Source organism: Pseudophryne corroboree, chromosome 6 (assembly GCF_028390025.1).
Source record: "Pseudophryne corroboree isolate aPseCor3 chromosome 6, aPseCor3.hap2, whole genome shotgun sequence".
In the NCBI taxonomy this organism is placed as follows: domain Eukaryota; kingdom Metazoa; phylum Chordata; class Amphibia; order Anura; family Myobatrachidae; genus Pseudophryne; species Pseudophryne corroboree.
This window is the reverse complement of record NC_086449.1, coordinates 391,105,525-391,119,958: the sequence shown is the minus strand read 5'-3', so window position 1 is coordinate 391,119,958 and position 14,434 is coordinate 391,105,525. Positions and strand designations below refer to the sequence as shown.

Here is a 14,434-nt window from a genome sequence, read left to right as displayed (position 1 = left end):
AAAGTGGGTACAGATAAAGAGTGATAAAGTACCAATCCATCAGCTCCTAGCTGCCATGTCGCAGGCTGTGTTTGAAAAAGGACAGGAGCTAGTTGGCTGGTTATTTATCACTGTTTATCCGTCTCCACTTTATCACTTGTTAAGGCTTAATATGTTCGGGTGTAAAACCAAGATTTTTGCATGTGAATGCGCATTGACCTGGGTCCGGCTTATGGGGTGGAATTTACTAAAGAAAAAATGTGGTAAAAGCTTTTTTCTCTAACGTCCTAGTGGATGCTGGGGACTCTGTAAGGACCATGGGGAATAGACGGGCTCCGCAGGAGACATGGGCACTTTAAGAAAGAATTTAGATTTTGGTGTGCTCTGGCTCCTCCCTCTATGTCCCTCCTCCAGACCTCAGTTTGAATCTGTGCCCGGACGAGCTGGGTGCTGTTTAGTGAGCTCTCCTGAGCTTGCTATAAGAAAGTATTTTGTTAGGTTTTTTTATTTTCAGGGAGCTCTGCTGGCAACAGACTCCCTGCATCGTGGGACTGAGGGGAGAGAAGCAGCCCTACTCTCTGCAGATAGGTACTGCTTCTTAGGCTACTGGACACCATTAGCTCCAGAGGGATCGTACACAGGATCTCACCCTCGTCGTCCGATCCCGGAGCCGCGCCGCCGTCCTCCTCGCAGAGCCGGAAGACAGAAGCCGGGTGAAAGAAGCAAGAAGACTTCGAAATCGGCGGCAGAAGACTCCAGTCTTCACTGAGGTAGCGCACAGCACTGCAGCTGTGCGCCATTGCTCCCACACTACACCCACATACTCCGGTCACTGTAAGGGCGCAGGGGGGGGGGGGGGCGCCCTGGGCAGCAATTAGAGACCTCTTTGGCAAAAGTTTGCATATATACAGTTGGGCACTGTATATATGTATGAGCCCCCGCCAAAAAATTGTACATGAAAGCGGGACAGAAGCCCGCCGTCGAGGGGGGCGGGGCTTCTTCCTCAGCACTCACCAGCGCCATGTTTTTTCTCCACAGCACCGCTGAGAGGAAGCTCCCCAGCCTCTCCCCTGCAGATACACGGTAGAAGAGGGTAAAAAGAGAGGGGGGGGGGCACATAATTAGGCGCAAAAATCAATATAAACAGCAGCTACTGGGTTAACATTGTTACTGTGTTATTCCTGGGTTAATAGCGCTGGGGTGTGTGCTGGCATACTCTCTCTCTGTCTCTCCAAAGGGCCTTATGGGGGAATTGTCTTCAGATGAGCATTCCCTGAGTGTGTGGTGTGTCGGTACGTGTGTCGACATGTCTGAGGTCAAAGGCTCCCCTAAGGAGGAGATGGAGCAAATATGTGTGTGAGAGGGTGTCTCCGTCGGCAACGCCGACACCTGTTTGGATATGTGTTATTAAGTGCTAAGGTGAATTTATTGCACAAAAGATTAGAGAACAGACAGGAAATCTACCCATGTCTGTCCCTATGTCGCAGAGACCTTCAGAGTCTCTCAATGATCACTATCCAAAATAATAGACACTGATATCGACACGGAGTCTGACTCCAGTGTCGACTACGATAATGCAAAGTTACAGTCAAAATGGCAGAAAAGTATTCAATATATGATTATTGTAATAAAAGATTTTTTGCATATCACTGATGACTCATCTGTCCCTGACACAAGGGTACACATGTTTAAGGGGAAGAAAGCTGAGGTAAATTTCCCTCCTCTCATGATGAAAAAGAGCAGGAATCTCCAGACAAGAGACTGCAGTTTCCCACAAAGTATTCTCAGGGAGTATCCTTTCCCCACTAGGGCCAGGATACGATGGGAATCTTCCTCTAGGGTGTCACGTTTGCCCAAAAGGTAGCCCTGACGTAACAGCTATTCTCAGGGATCCTGCAGATAGCGTGCACACTCTGGTACACTACTCAGACCGGCGATTGTGTCGGCATGGGTTTATAGCGCTGTGGCAGCGTGGACAGGTACCTTATCAGCAGAGATTGAGACCCTAGTGTGTGTGTATGTGTATATATATATATATATATATATATATATATATATATATATATATATATATATATATATATATATATATCTGTCATGCCCACAGAGACATGAGGCTACTGGGTCCTAGAGTCAAAGCTATGTCGATTTCTGCTTGACGTGTCCTGTAGAATATGAAATGGACAGATGATGCTGACTTAAGAGGCATACGGAAGGCTGAGGATTGTGTGGAGAAGGGTTCTCGGGCCTGGTCTCCACAGCTATAGCTGGTAATTCTGATAATTTGCCTTATATTCCTGCACAGCCTAGGAAAGCACGACATTATCAAATGCAGCCTTTCGAACAAAGAAACAAGAAAGTCCGAGGTGCGTCCTTTCTTGCCAGAGGCGGGGGCAGAGGAAAGAAGCTGCACAACACAGCTAGTTCCCAGGAACAGAAGTCCTCCCCGGCCTCTACAAAATCCACCGCATGTCGCTGGGGCTCCACAGGCGGAGCTAGGCCCGGTGGGGGCACGCCTTCGTAAGTTCAGCAAGTGGGTTCACTCCCTGTTAGATCCCTGGGCAATAGATATTGTCTCAGGGATACAAGCTGGACTTTGAGGAGATGCCCCCTCACCGACGGCCCTGCCGGCTTCCCCCCACGAGAGGGAAACAGTGTTAACTGCAATTCACAAATTGTATCTTCAACAGGTGGTGGTCAAGGTTCCCCTCCTTCAACAAGGAGGGGGTTATTATTCGACCATGTTGTAGTCCCGAAACCAGACGGTTCGGTCAGACCCATATGGAATTTAAAATCCCTGAACATATACTTGAAAACGTTCAAGTTCAAGATGGAATTGCTAAGAGCGGTCATTGCAAGCCTGAAAGGGGGAGATTTTATGGTGACACGGGACATAAAGGATGCATACCTTCATGTCCCCATTTATCCACCTCATCAGGTGTACCTCAGAATTGCGGAACAGGATTGTCATTACCAATTTCAGACGTTGCCGTTTGGTCTCTCCACGGCCGAGAATATTCACCAAGGTAATGGCGGAAATGATGGTGCTCCTGCGGAAGCAAGGTGTCACTATTATCACGTACTTGGACGATCTCCTCATAAAAGCGAGATCAAGAGAGCAGTTGCTGAACAGCATATCACTTTCTCTGGAAGTGTAACGGCAACACGGCTGGATACTATATATTCCAAAGTCGCAGTTGGTTCTTACAGCTCATCTGCCTCTCCTAGGCATGATCCTAGACACAGACCAGAAAAGGGTTTATCTCCCGATAGAGAGAGCTCAGGAGCTCATGACACTGGTCAGGAATCTATAAAAACCAAAACAGGTGTCAGTGCATCACTGCACTCGAGTCCTGGGAAGGATGGTGGCATCATACGAGGCCATTCCCTTCGGCAGGTTCCATGCGAGGACCTTCCAATGGGACTTACTGGGCAAGTGGTCCGGATCACATCTTCGGATGCATCGGTTAATCACCCTATCCCCCAGGGCCAGGGTGTCTCTCCTGTGGTGGCTGCAGAGTGCTCACCTTCTCGAAGGTCGCAGATTCGGCATTCAGGACTGGGTCCTGGTGACCACGGATGCAAGCCTCCGAGGGTGGGGGGCAGTCACACAGGGAAGAAATTTCCAAGGGCTGTGGTCAAGTCAGGAGACTTGCCTTCACATCAACATCCTGGAACTAAGGGCCATATACAACGCCCTACGTCAAGCGGAGTCCCTGCTTCGCGACGAACCGGTTCTGATTCAGTCAGACAACATCACCGCAGTGGCTCATGTAAACCGCCAAAGCGGCACAAGGAGCAGGGTGGCGATGGTAGAAGCCGCCAGAATTCTTCGCTGGGCGGAGAATCACGTAAGCGCACTGTCAGTAGTGTTCATTCCGGGAGTGGACAACTGGGAAGCGGACTTCCTCAGCAGGCACGACCTCGACCCGGGAGAGTGGGGACTTCATCAAGAAGTCTAAACGCAGATTGCAAGTCGGTGGGAACTGCCACAGGTGGACATGATGGCATCCCGCCTCAACAAAAAGCTACAGAGATATTGCGCCAGGTCAAGAGACCCTCAGACGATAGCTGTGGACGCACTGGTGACACCGTGGGTGTTCCATTTGGTCTATGTATTTCCTCCTCTTCCTCTCATACCCAAGGTGCTGAGAATCATAAGGAAAAAGAGGAGTGAGAACAATACTCATTGTTCCGGATTGGCCAAGCAGGACTTGGTATCCAGATCTGCAAGAAATGCTCACAGAGGACCCGTGGCCTCTGCCTCTAAGACAGGACTGGTGCAACAGGGGCCCTGTCTGTTCCAAGACTTACCACGGCTGCGTTTGATGGCATGGCGGTTGAACGCCGGATCCTAGCAGAAAAAGGCATTCCGGATGAGGTCATTCCTACGCTGATAGAGGCTAGGAAGGATGTGACGGCTCAACATTATCACCGTATATGGCGAAAATATGTGGCTTGGTGTGAGGCCAGGAATTCTCCTATGGAGGAATTCCAGCTGGGCCGTTTCCTTCACTTCCTACAGTCGGGAGTGACTTTGGGCCTTAAATTGGGTTCCATTAAGGTTCAGATTTCGGCCTTATCCATTTTCTTTCAAAAAGAACTGGCTTCTCTGCCTGAAGTTCAGACGTTTGTAAAGGGAGTGCTGCATATTCAGCCCCTTTTTGTGCCTCCAGTGGCACCTTGGGATCTTAACGTGGTGTTGAGTTTCCTGAAATCACACTGGTTTGAACCACTCAGAACGGTGGAAGTAAAATATCTCACGTGGAAGGTGGTCATGCTATTAGCCTTGGCTTCGGCTAGGCGTGTGTCAGAATTGGCGGCTTTGTCACATAAAAGCCCTTATCTGGTTTTCCATGCGGATAGAGCAGAATTGCGGACCCGTCCACAATTTCTGCCGAAAGTGGTTTCATCCTTTCATATAAACCAACCTATTGTGGTGCCTGTGGCTACTACTGACTTGGAGGATTCCGAGTCACTGGATGTGGTCAGGGCTTTGAAGGTTTATGTAGCCAGAACGGCTAAGGTCAGGAAAACAGAATCTTTGTTTATCCTGTATGCTTCCAACAAGCTTGGGGCGCCTGCTTCTAAGCAAACTATTGCTCGCTGGATCTGTAACACGATTCAGCAGGCTCATTCTGCGGCAGGGTTGCCGCTGCCTAAATCAGTTAAGGCCCATTCCACAAGGAAGGTGAGCTCTTCTTGGGCGGCTGCCCGAGGGATCTCTGCATTACAGCTTTGCCGAGCGGCTACTTGGTCAGGTTCAAACACCTTTGCAAAGTTCTACAAGTTTGATACCCTGGCTGAGGAGGACCTTGTGTTTGCTCATTCGGTGCTGCAGAGTCATCCGCACTCTCCCGCCCGTTTGGGAGCTTTGGTATAATCCCCATGGTCCTTACGGAGTCCCCAGCATCCACTAGGACCTTAGAGAAAATAAGATTTTACTTACCGGTAAATCTATTTCTCGTAGTCTGTAATGGATGCTGGGCGCCCGTCCCAAGTGCGGACGACTTCTGCAATACTTGTATATAGATATTGCTTAAATAAGGGTTATGTTATAGTTGCATCAGGGTTGATCTGATGCTCTGTTGTTGTTGTTCATACTGTTAACTGGGTAAAGTTATCACAAGTTATACGGTGTGATTGGTGTGGCTGGTATGAGTCTTACCCTGGATTCCCAAAATCCTTTCCTTGTACTGTCAGCTCTTCCGGGCACAGTTTCTCTAACTGAGGTCTGGAGGAAGGACATAGAGGGAGGAGCCAGTGCACACCAGAATCTAAATTCTTTCTTAAAGTGCCCATGTCTCCTGCGGAGCCCGTCTATTCCCCATGGTCCTTATGGAGTCCCCAGCATCCACTACGGACTACGAGAAATAGATTTACCGGTAAGTAAAATCTTATTTTTTTGTTTTGTTTTTTTACCGCATCTACAAATTTACTAAACCCTAGCCACCTGCTTACCGATGTGGAGGGTAACGCAAGCTTTTGATGGCGTTACCCTATAGAAGCCTATGGGCTTCTCAAAGCATTGCGTTACATCCCCTTGCGCCATCCTCACCTTTGACCTGCACGCTGTCAGCCTCCCGGCATGCTTATCGATCCCCCCCCCAGCCTCCTCCCCCGCAACATGGTCAGTTGTCCTTTCGGCTGCAGTGAGGGCAAGGAGGAGCCCGAGATTGGCTACAGACTTAACCTCCTGGAGCTGGGAGGTGATGGAGACCCCTGCCAGCCCTCTGGCAGGTATCGCAGGGGGACTCTGTCATCGCATTGCAATACTAATCCCCTATGTATGTACATAAGCGTTTAGCATTACTGCGATGGTTGGCTATGTATATTATTAGTACATCCTGCCCTATGTCTGAAAGGGTCTCCAGTCCTGGGTACTTGACTCTGCCCGCTATCAGGGTTTATCAACCGGCTAGATGACTTGTATTTGGTCTGAAAGGTGAGACCTGGGTCTTGCCTAATATAAATTGACTGGCTGGGGTCAGGTAGAATGGCGGCAGACCCAGGCCACTGGAAGACCTGGGTCCAGTGTGAAGGGTGACGAACTGGTAATAACCTACGTTGTCACCTATGTAAGAAACGGTCGCCCCGACTTCAACCAATTATGTCTAAAAGGGGTAATAATGAAATGTTGTGACAAGCGTATGCCTTTAATTACAGAATGGCATCAAGCTAGTTGTTTATTATTTCCTTCATCTGCAATTCATATAGTTATGGTAGTAGTCTCACTTGTCTAAACAGGCTATGGGCCGGATGTAATGAAGTACGAGTTGGCCGGAGGTGCGGATTCTTGGCCGAATTTGGACCTTTTTTTTTTTAAAGTGGCAATCGTGTACAAGGTAAAACCATTCCTCGTAATGATTGCTGTTTTATAAAAAAAATGTCCCAAGTTCGGCTGGGAACCCACCCCTCCAGCCAACTCGGACTTCATTACATCCCCCTATGGGTCTGTTGGGAGCAATAAGGGCATCAGTTAATTACATTGGCACTAAATATACAAAAAATATGCTTACAGAATAAAAAATTATTAATAAAAAAGCTACACCACTAAAACTTTGCATATTCTTGAAATAAAGTTGCTCTTCAGAGGAAGATTTTATTACGTATGTAATAATTCGTGTTAGGGATTCTGTTGAAAGTAGTCAGAGGCATTTTCCCAGTTTATTGCAGAAAATGGCTGGCAATCTGGGACAATAAGTGGATAATTCAGTTATCCATGAGGTGTCATACCCTGCAGCTATAGACATACCGAAGGTAGACTGCCTCTTAGCAACGGCAGTTTGTCTCCATTGCGGTTAATTAAATTGACCCCCGACTATTTCTTGGGCACTATTTTATTTGTTCCCAGCCCTTTGGTTGGTTTTAGCTGTTGTACACCTCTAAACCCAGCACTGCAGGGCATGATCAGCGCAATAAAACAATGGGCACCCAAGCAATTGCATATCACCTTGTCTAAAATGATGGGTGATATGCAGTTATGGTCACCGGTTAAACAATTTAATCACACCCGAAAAGTCCTTAAACTGTTAAGAGGTATAATTTAATACCTCCAAAATAATGTAGTATGACAACTTCTTCCAACAAGTAGTTACGTAAGCAGATTTATCTGTCCAATCTGTCTGGTGGTAACAAAAATCTTTAACGTATGGGAGCAAATGACAATAAACCATTTCCTTCCAAACGCTGATAAATAGAAAATGGTCGTGCAGAAAAATTGGTTAAATCCATTTGATTTAACAAATTTATCCGAACAATCGTGTTTTTTTTTTTTTTTGTTTGTTTCCCCCCCCCCCCGATGCTAATGCAGTTACTGATATTTATATACGTTCTTTTAATATTAAAACTGGAGTCAATTAATTTCTCCACCCAAAATTGTTTTCTGCTATACAGCCCTGCTTTTAGATATGATCAGCAATGGTGATTTAATACTGAAACTATATTGTGATTCAGTTAAAAAGCCATTTTGATTAAATTTAGCCTCTTAAGCTCTATGGGGTATATGCAATTGTGGTCGAATTCCCGAAAATGTCGAAAAACGGGATATTTTCGGCAAAAAAGAAAAAATCGACAATGCAATTCAGTACTTTTCGGCAAAAAAAATGGCCATTCCAAATTCGACATTTGTCAAATTCGACATTTCTGCAATGGTACAAATGCGGCATTTCGACAAAAGTATATTCAATTGAAGATTGTAAATTCGACAACAGTGCTTTTAGACAGTAAATTCGTCATTTTCAATCCGCCACACTTTGCTGGCGGAATCTAATAAAACATTTTTAAAACATGTTTCTCTAACGTCCTAAGTGGATGCTGGGGACTCCGTAAGGACCATGGGGAATAGCGGCTCCGCAGGAGACTGGGCACATCTAAAGAAAGCTTTAGGACTATCTGGTGTGCACTGGCTCCTCCCCCTATGACCCTCCTCCAAGCCTCAGTTAGATCTCTGTGCCCGAACGAGAAGGGTGCACACTAGGGGCTCTCCTGAGCTTCTTAGTGAAAGTTTTAGATTAGGTTTTTTATTTTCAGTGAGACCTGCTGGCAACAGGCTCACTGCATCGAGGGACTAAGGGGAGAAGAAGCGAACTCACATGCGTGCAGAGTGGATTGGGCTTCTTAGGCTACTGGACATTCGCTCCAGAGGGACGATCACAGGCCCAGCTTGGATGGGTCCCAGAACCGCGCCGCCGGCCCCCTTACAGAGCCAGAAGGCAGAAGAGGTCCGGAAAATCGGCGGCAGAAGACGTCCTGTCTTCAACAAGGTAGCGCACAGCACTGCAGCTGTGCGCCATTGCTCTCAGCACACTTCACACTTTGGTCACTGAGGGTGCAGGGCGCTGGGGGGGGGGGGGGCGCCCTGAGACGCAATAAAAACACCTTGGATGGCAAAAAAAATGCATCACATTGATAAAGCTAAATATTTATCGTATATAATACCCTTTATGAGGTCTAAGAACACTGTACGCTAACTACGTATGAAGTACCGCAAGAGTACGCACGTTGCGTAACGATCGCTTAGCCGTGGTCGAGACGCTCAAGCGTTACGTTCCCTCACGGCCAAGAGATCACTGGCAGGCACGCTATTGGCTGCCGACTACCGTAATGATTCGCTATAGCGATGCGACCGCTCGAGACCACGAGGAGATCACCAGCGGCGCATACGCTCACAATGTAAAACCTTTATATCTAAACCATAAACAGTGTATTATGCAGTAAACCCTTTGTGTAGTGATATGGTGTAAATGCAACACAGTATAACCTTACTAGCTTAAAAGCAGTTTGAGCGTCACCGACGCTCTGAGAATACTTAACTCTATAAGAAATACACAGATACCTGGGCTTAGGGTCCAACGCCTAATATATATATTTTGAATGATATACTTGCAAAAGAATTAATACAAATACAAATCATACACTACAATATAACATAGACTAACTAACCAGGTAACTACACAGTAAATACAATACAATTAAGTTTAAGAGAGAAATTAGAGAAAGAGAAGAGAGAGAAAGATATGGCCCATAATAACAAGAGAGAAACAGTATGATTACGGAGAAAAACTTACGCACAAAGGAAACGTTCGCATGCGCCTCTGGACATCCAGCTCCCGATTTTCAGCAATGATAACCGTTGAAGAGTGAGAGCTGGATGTGATCGGCCTTTCTATTTATGCCCCACACACAATGCAATTCAATGGTCCCTACAATCTCATTGTTCATTGGACACAGGAATTCCTCCTCGCATCATAACAAAAGGTCATAGGTTGATTCATACAGGTGGGCTGTGACTATTTCCAACAGCTCAGGTGGGAGGGAAACTGGGTTTCCCGCCGCATGGGTAATAAAGTGCAAATAAAGTAAATGTTCATAAACTTCTTATGTCCATAACTATTCGCACGAGCGATTGATCTGCTTCAAACCAACACCGGAATATTTCTAATTAAATATTCTTCCGATGGATACTAAACACCACTGTATTACTCCTGTCTGACCCTTCGTATCAAACAAAGAGGGATTTCTCTGTTCATGAACATTCTATATTAACCAAACTTTCAGAATCTATCAAAGGGACCATGATCTAAAAAATACATTATATAGTGAAAATATGTAACGATTGAGTCGCACGCTACGATCACATAAACTCTACCGTAAATACGCATACCGTGCGCCTGCGGGTGCCCGCGACTGTGAGTATGCGCACGTACGGGAGAGCGTACGCATGCGCAGCACGGACCTGTGTGAGGTGCAAATATGGTAGTGTGCATAGAGATATTTTTCTGACTTTGACAGTCCACCCTTTGGCAGTCAACAATAACTGCCACTTCCTGAAAACATTTCAAAAAGAGAAAAATATATGTTAGGGGTTAATACATTTACATGGTTGGGTAAGGGAGGAGAGGAGATGGTAGGAAAAGGGTATGACCTAGTGAGATAGCAGAAGCATGTGTGTATGAATCCGTGCTTGGGGGTCATGTATCATCGTGCCGTACGTGTTTTAAATCAAGCTTCGAGGTATTGCGAAGTATACATTTGAATTCCTTCTTATCCCGTGGTACGGGTTTGTGGATGGGCTGTCAAACTTTACCGAGCTCTTTTCGGCTTTGGTTGTAACAAAATGGGGGAGCACATTTTAGTTGATGATACATGAATGGGGGAGATATGTGATTGCTGATATCTGTGCCTGTATTCCCTATCGACTATGTGTGTCATTACCTGAGGGTTGTAGAAATGAAGAAAAGACATAATTACGGTAAATGCGGTGGTATTCTATGTCAGGTAAATGTACATTCGTCGATTGAGGTCTTGTTTGGTGTCTGTTGAATGCAGTCTTCTTTGTGCTTTTGCTCATAAGGTGCGAGCAAAAGCTGTCAATGTCCATAGATTTACAAAAGTGTTGGGCTAGCGTAATTTTAAAATTTCTAGGGAAACTGGGGATCCATGGCATAGTTCATCATAAATCTGTGTATCAGGTTGTCAAAACTTCTTCTTTAATCCCTCTGTTGTCTGTATATCGGCTCATCAAATTCCTCATCCAAGTGGGTCTTTTTACCTTGGAGGAAACGGAAAAACAGGTGAAAGAAACGGACCGTAGAAATCGCATTTTCATCACATCATTGTTTCTACATTTGGGTCATAAATCAAGTCCATTGGAATTACAGTTTCCTCACTCCTCAAACTCATTACCCTAGTACGATGATTGCACCTCATTAAAGCCTGACCGCATCTAAATATCAAACCAATCGTTATGATAACACCTAAGATACATAGGAGAAACTTCCCAACATCCATTATAACTCCTTGGGCCCATTCTCCTAAACCGGAGAACCAATTTCGCGGGTTCAACCATGACACCCAACCAGTCAGCTCATTACCTACAGCAGCAAGAGTGAGATTGTGTCTCCTGCGAAATTCCCACTTCAGTTGGAGAATATCGTCCATCTTTTGGTCTATGACCTCGACCGGATCCTCTGTGCTATTCGTAATATATGTGCAACATTTCACGCCGTATTGTGTTGCCAGTGTGACACAATATCCGCCTGTTACTGCTGTGAGGTAATTAAGAACCATTCTATGCTGGACTAGTTCTGTTTTGTAAGCCTGAAGTTCCCTTCCAGTATACCTAAACGTGTCATCATACATTTCAGTGATATTCTCTAACAAATTGGCGAGCGCAGAAATGTATTTATAATTCAGCACTCCTCTAGCGGTGCGGGTGAAATCTAACGCGATTAAGAATTGAATCCCGGTGGATTCACTTATCAGATCAGAGGCCGGATGTTCTGTCTTCTCTATCAGGTGCCTCTTAACAACGTGCTCGTAATGGGTGTGAGTATAAGGAGCTTGGGCACCACGGTGTATGTCTTTCATTTTGTCATGTGATACAGTCATTACTTCAGGCAGTACTTTTCCAATATAACACAATCCTTCAGAGTTTGGGGCAAGCCACTTGTACGCCTTTCTCCCGCATATGAAATATGCATCATCGGGGAGAACATATGGGACGGAGTAGGACATAACCATATTACACACCTTCCATGTGAAATCTCCTAACCCTAATTCTTCCATTTGCTTAGTACACGTATCAGGTTGTACGATATGTGCACAGTATCCTGGTGATACCTCTCCAACTCTCGTAATCCTATTTCCTAAGGTATACCTATACCGGAAAGATTTTCCTCTACTGGCTATGTGGCGTACAAGCTCTGTATCTGTAGGCATTCTATCTGCTCTATGCGAAAAGGTCATGGTTTGGTTACTCCATGACACTTCCCAATTTCCTGGCTTTCGGGGATTGGAGATGTTGAAACATAATAGGGACCTATCCACATGGTATTGGTGGAGCTTCAAACTAGGAGGACTGGAGATATTAAACCTCCTGTCCACCGGTCTCCCACCACTTAACTCAAGTACCTCCCCTATCGTTAAAGGAAATGGTACTAGCCCTGATTTGCTATGACCTTGAGGTACTTGGGAGCATACCCAACAATCTGTTTTATTTAACACACTACCCACTAAGGAGTGATAGTCACTCAATGGATGCCGGTCCATATGGATATTAAAACTGGATTGGCATTTCTTTATGCACCCATCCTCAATGACATTGTTACAGAGCCGACAGATACAGTTTTCTTCAGCTAACAATCCTTCACAATTCCTTCTAAGGTCAATGCTATCGGATCGTTTTCTGATACTCGCCTTTACTTGTTGGTTAAGTTGTTCTTGGAAAACTACGCCTCCATTTCTGTCATCAGAACCCATTACAGAACCTCTCTCGAACTCCATGGTACTCTCGCCTGAACAGACTGCTCTGGTCAACATCATGGTCAACAGGAAAATCCGGATCACAGTCTCTTGAGGCAAGTCCATCTTAGGAGGAGACGAAGAAGAATGAGAAGGGGGGAAAAATAATTTGAGGGAGAGGGGATGGGAAGTGGAGAAAAACAATAAAAGGGAACAGGGGATCGACAACTGCTTTTGGTCTTGTGATTTTCAATGCTCAGGTGCCGTCTCAATCTTCCTGGAACAGACACTCCAGTGATACAACCTCTACCGTCTGTTCCTTATCACGGGGCCTCTCTGGATCAGCAACCTTTTTACAGTGGGACGAATGAACCCAAGTCTCTCTCTCAGCAACCTTCAATGCTGTAGTGCTAGTCAATAAGACCTGGTATGGTCCTTCCCATCTGTCAATAAGGCAACCTGAGCGTAGAAAATTCTGTATCATTACATAATCCCCAGGTTCAATGTCATGACAATTACTATCTGGTAAATCAGGAATCACTAACTTCAGATTATCATTTTGATTCCTTAACTGTTTACTCATGTTAATCAAGTATTTTACAGTCACTTCATTGTTACACTTCAAATCATCCTGAGGGTTAATCATGACATGCGGTTGTCGACCAAACAAGATTTCAAAGGGAGACAGATTAAGAGGGGACCTGGGAGTGGTTCTGATGCTGTACAGTACAATGGGTAAAGCTTCTGGCCATGTCAATCCTGTCTCTGCCATCACTTTACTCAGTTTATTTTTAATAGTGCTGTTCACTCTTTCCACTTTCGCACTCGCCTGTGGACGGTATGGAGTATGCAGCTTGCTATCAATTCCCATCAATTTACACATTCCTTGAAAGACATCACCTGTAAAATGGGTACCCCTGTCACTTTCGATAATTCTAGGGATACCATATCTACATACAAATTCCTGCACAATTTTCTTAGCAGTAAACATAGCGGTATTTGTGGCCGCCGGAAATGCTTCGACCCAATTTGAGAAAACATCTATACAAACAAGTACATATTTCAAATTTCGACAAGGGGGTAATTGAATGAAGTCAATCTGTATTACCTGGAAAGGGCCGCCGGCAGGTGGGATATGGGATGGTTCTGTAGGTATTGCTTTTCCAATATTCTTTCTCAAACAGGTAAGGCATGACATGGCTCTCTTACTCGCATGAGAGGAGAATCCTGGGGCGCACCAATATGCTCTTACCAACTTGCACATCCCTTCCTTGCCTAGATGAGTCAGCCCGTGAGCTGCTTCAGCCAAACATGGAAGGTATGCTCTGGGGGCCACCGGTTTACCTTGTCCATCCGTCCAGAGTCCTGAGGACTCCTGGCCATATCCCTTTGCCCTCCAGACTGCCTTTTCCTGTGTGGAACACAAATTTTGCATCTCACACAACTTCTGTGTGTTGATGGTATTAAATACCATCAGTTGTGTGGTGTCTGTCTGTCTGGGGGTAGCAGCTGCTAACTTAGCTGCTTCGTCTGCTCGGCTGTTACCAAGCGATACTGGGTCTTGGCTATATGTATGTGCTTTACATTTGATAACAGCCACTCTGTCGGGTTCCTGTATCGCTGTTAGAAGCCTTTTTATGTGAGCTGCATGCGCTACCGGTGTACCAGCTGCCGTCATGAAATTTCTGAGGCGCCATAGGGCTCCGAAATC

The 14,434-nt window shown here is 45.7% G+C and overlaps 1 protein-coding gene across 1 annotated transcript in view; it reads left to right on the top strand.

Annotated features, from left to right (window-relative positions):
- The window catches only part of GDI2 (GDP dissociation inhibitor 2), a 203,189-nt gene that overhangs the window by 1,065 nt on the left and 187,690 nt on the right, over positions 1-14,434 (top strand). The window lies entirely within an intron of this gene.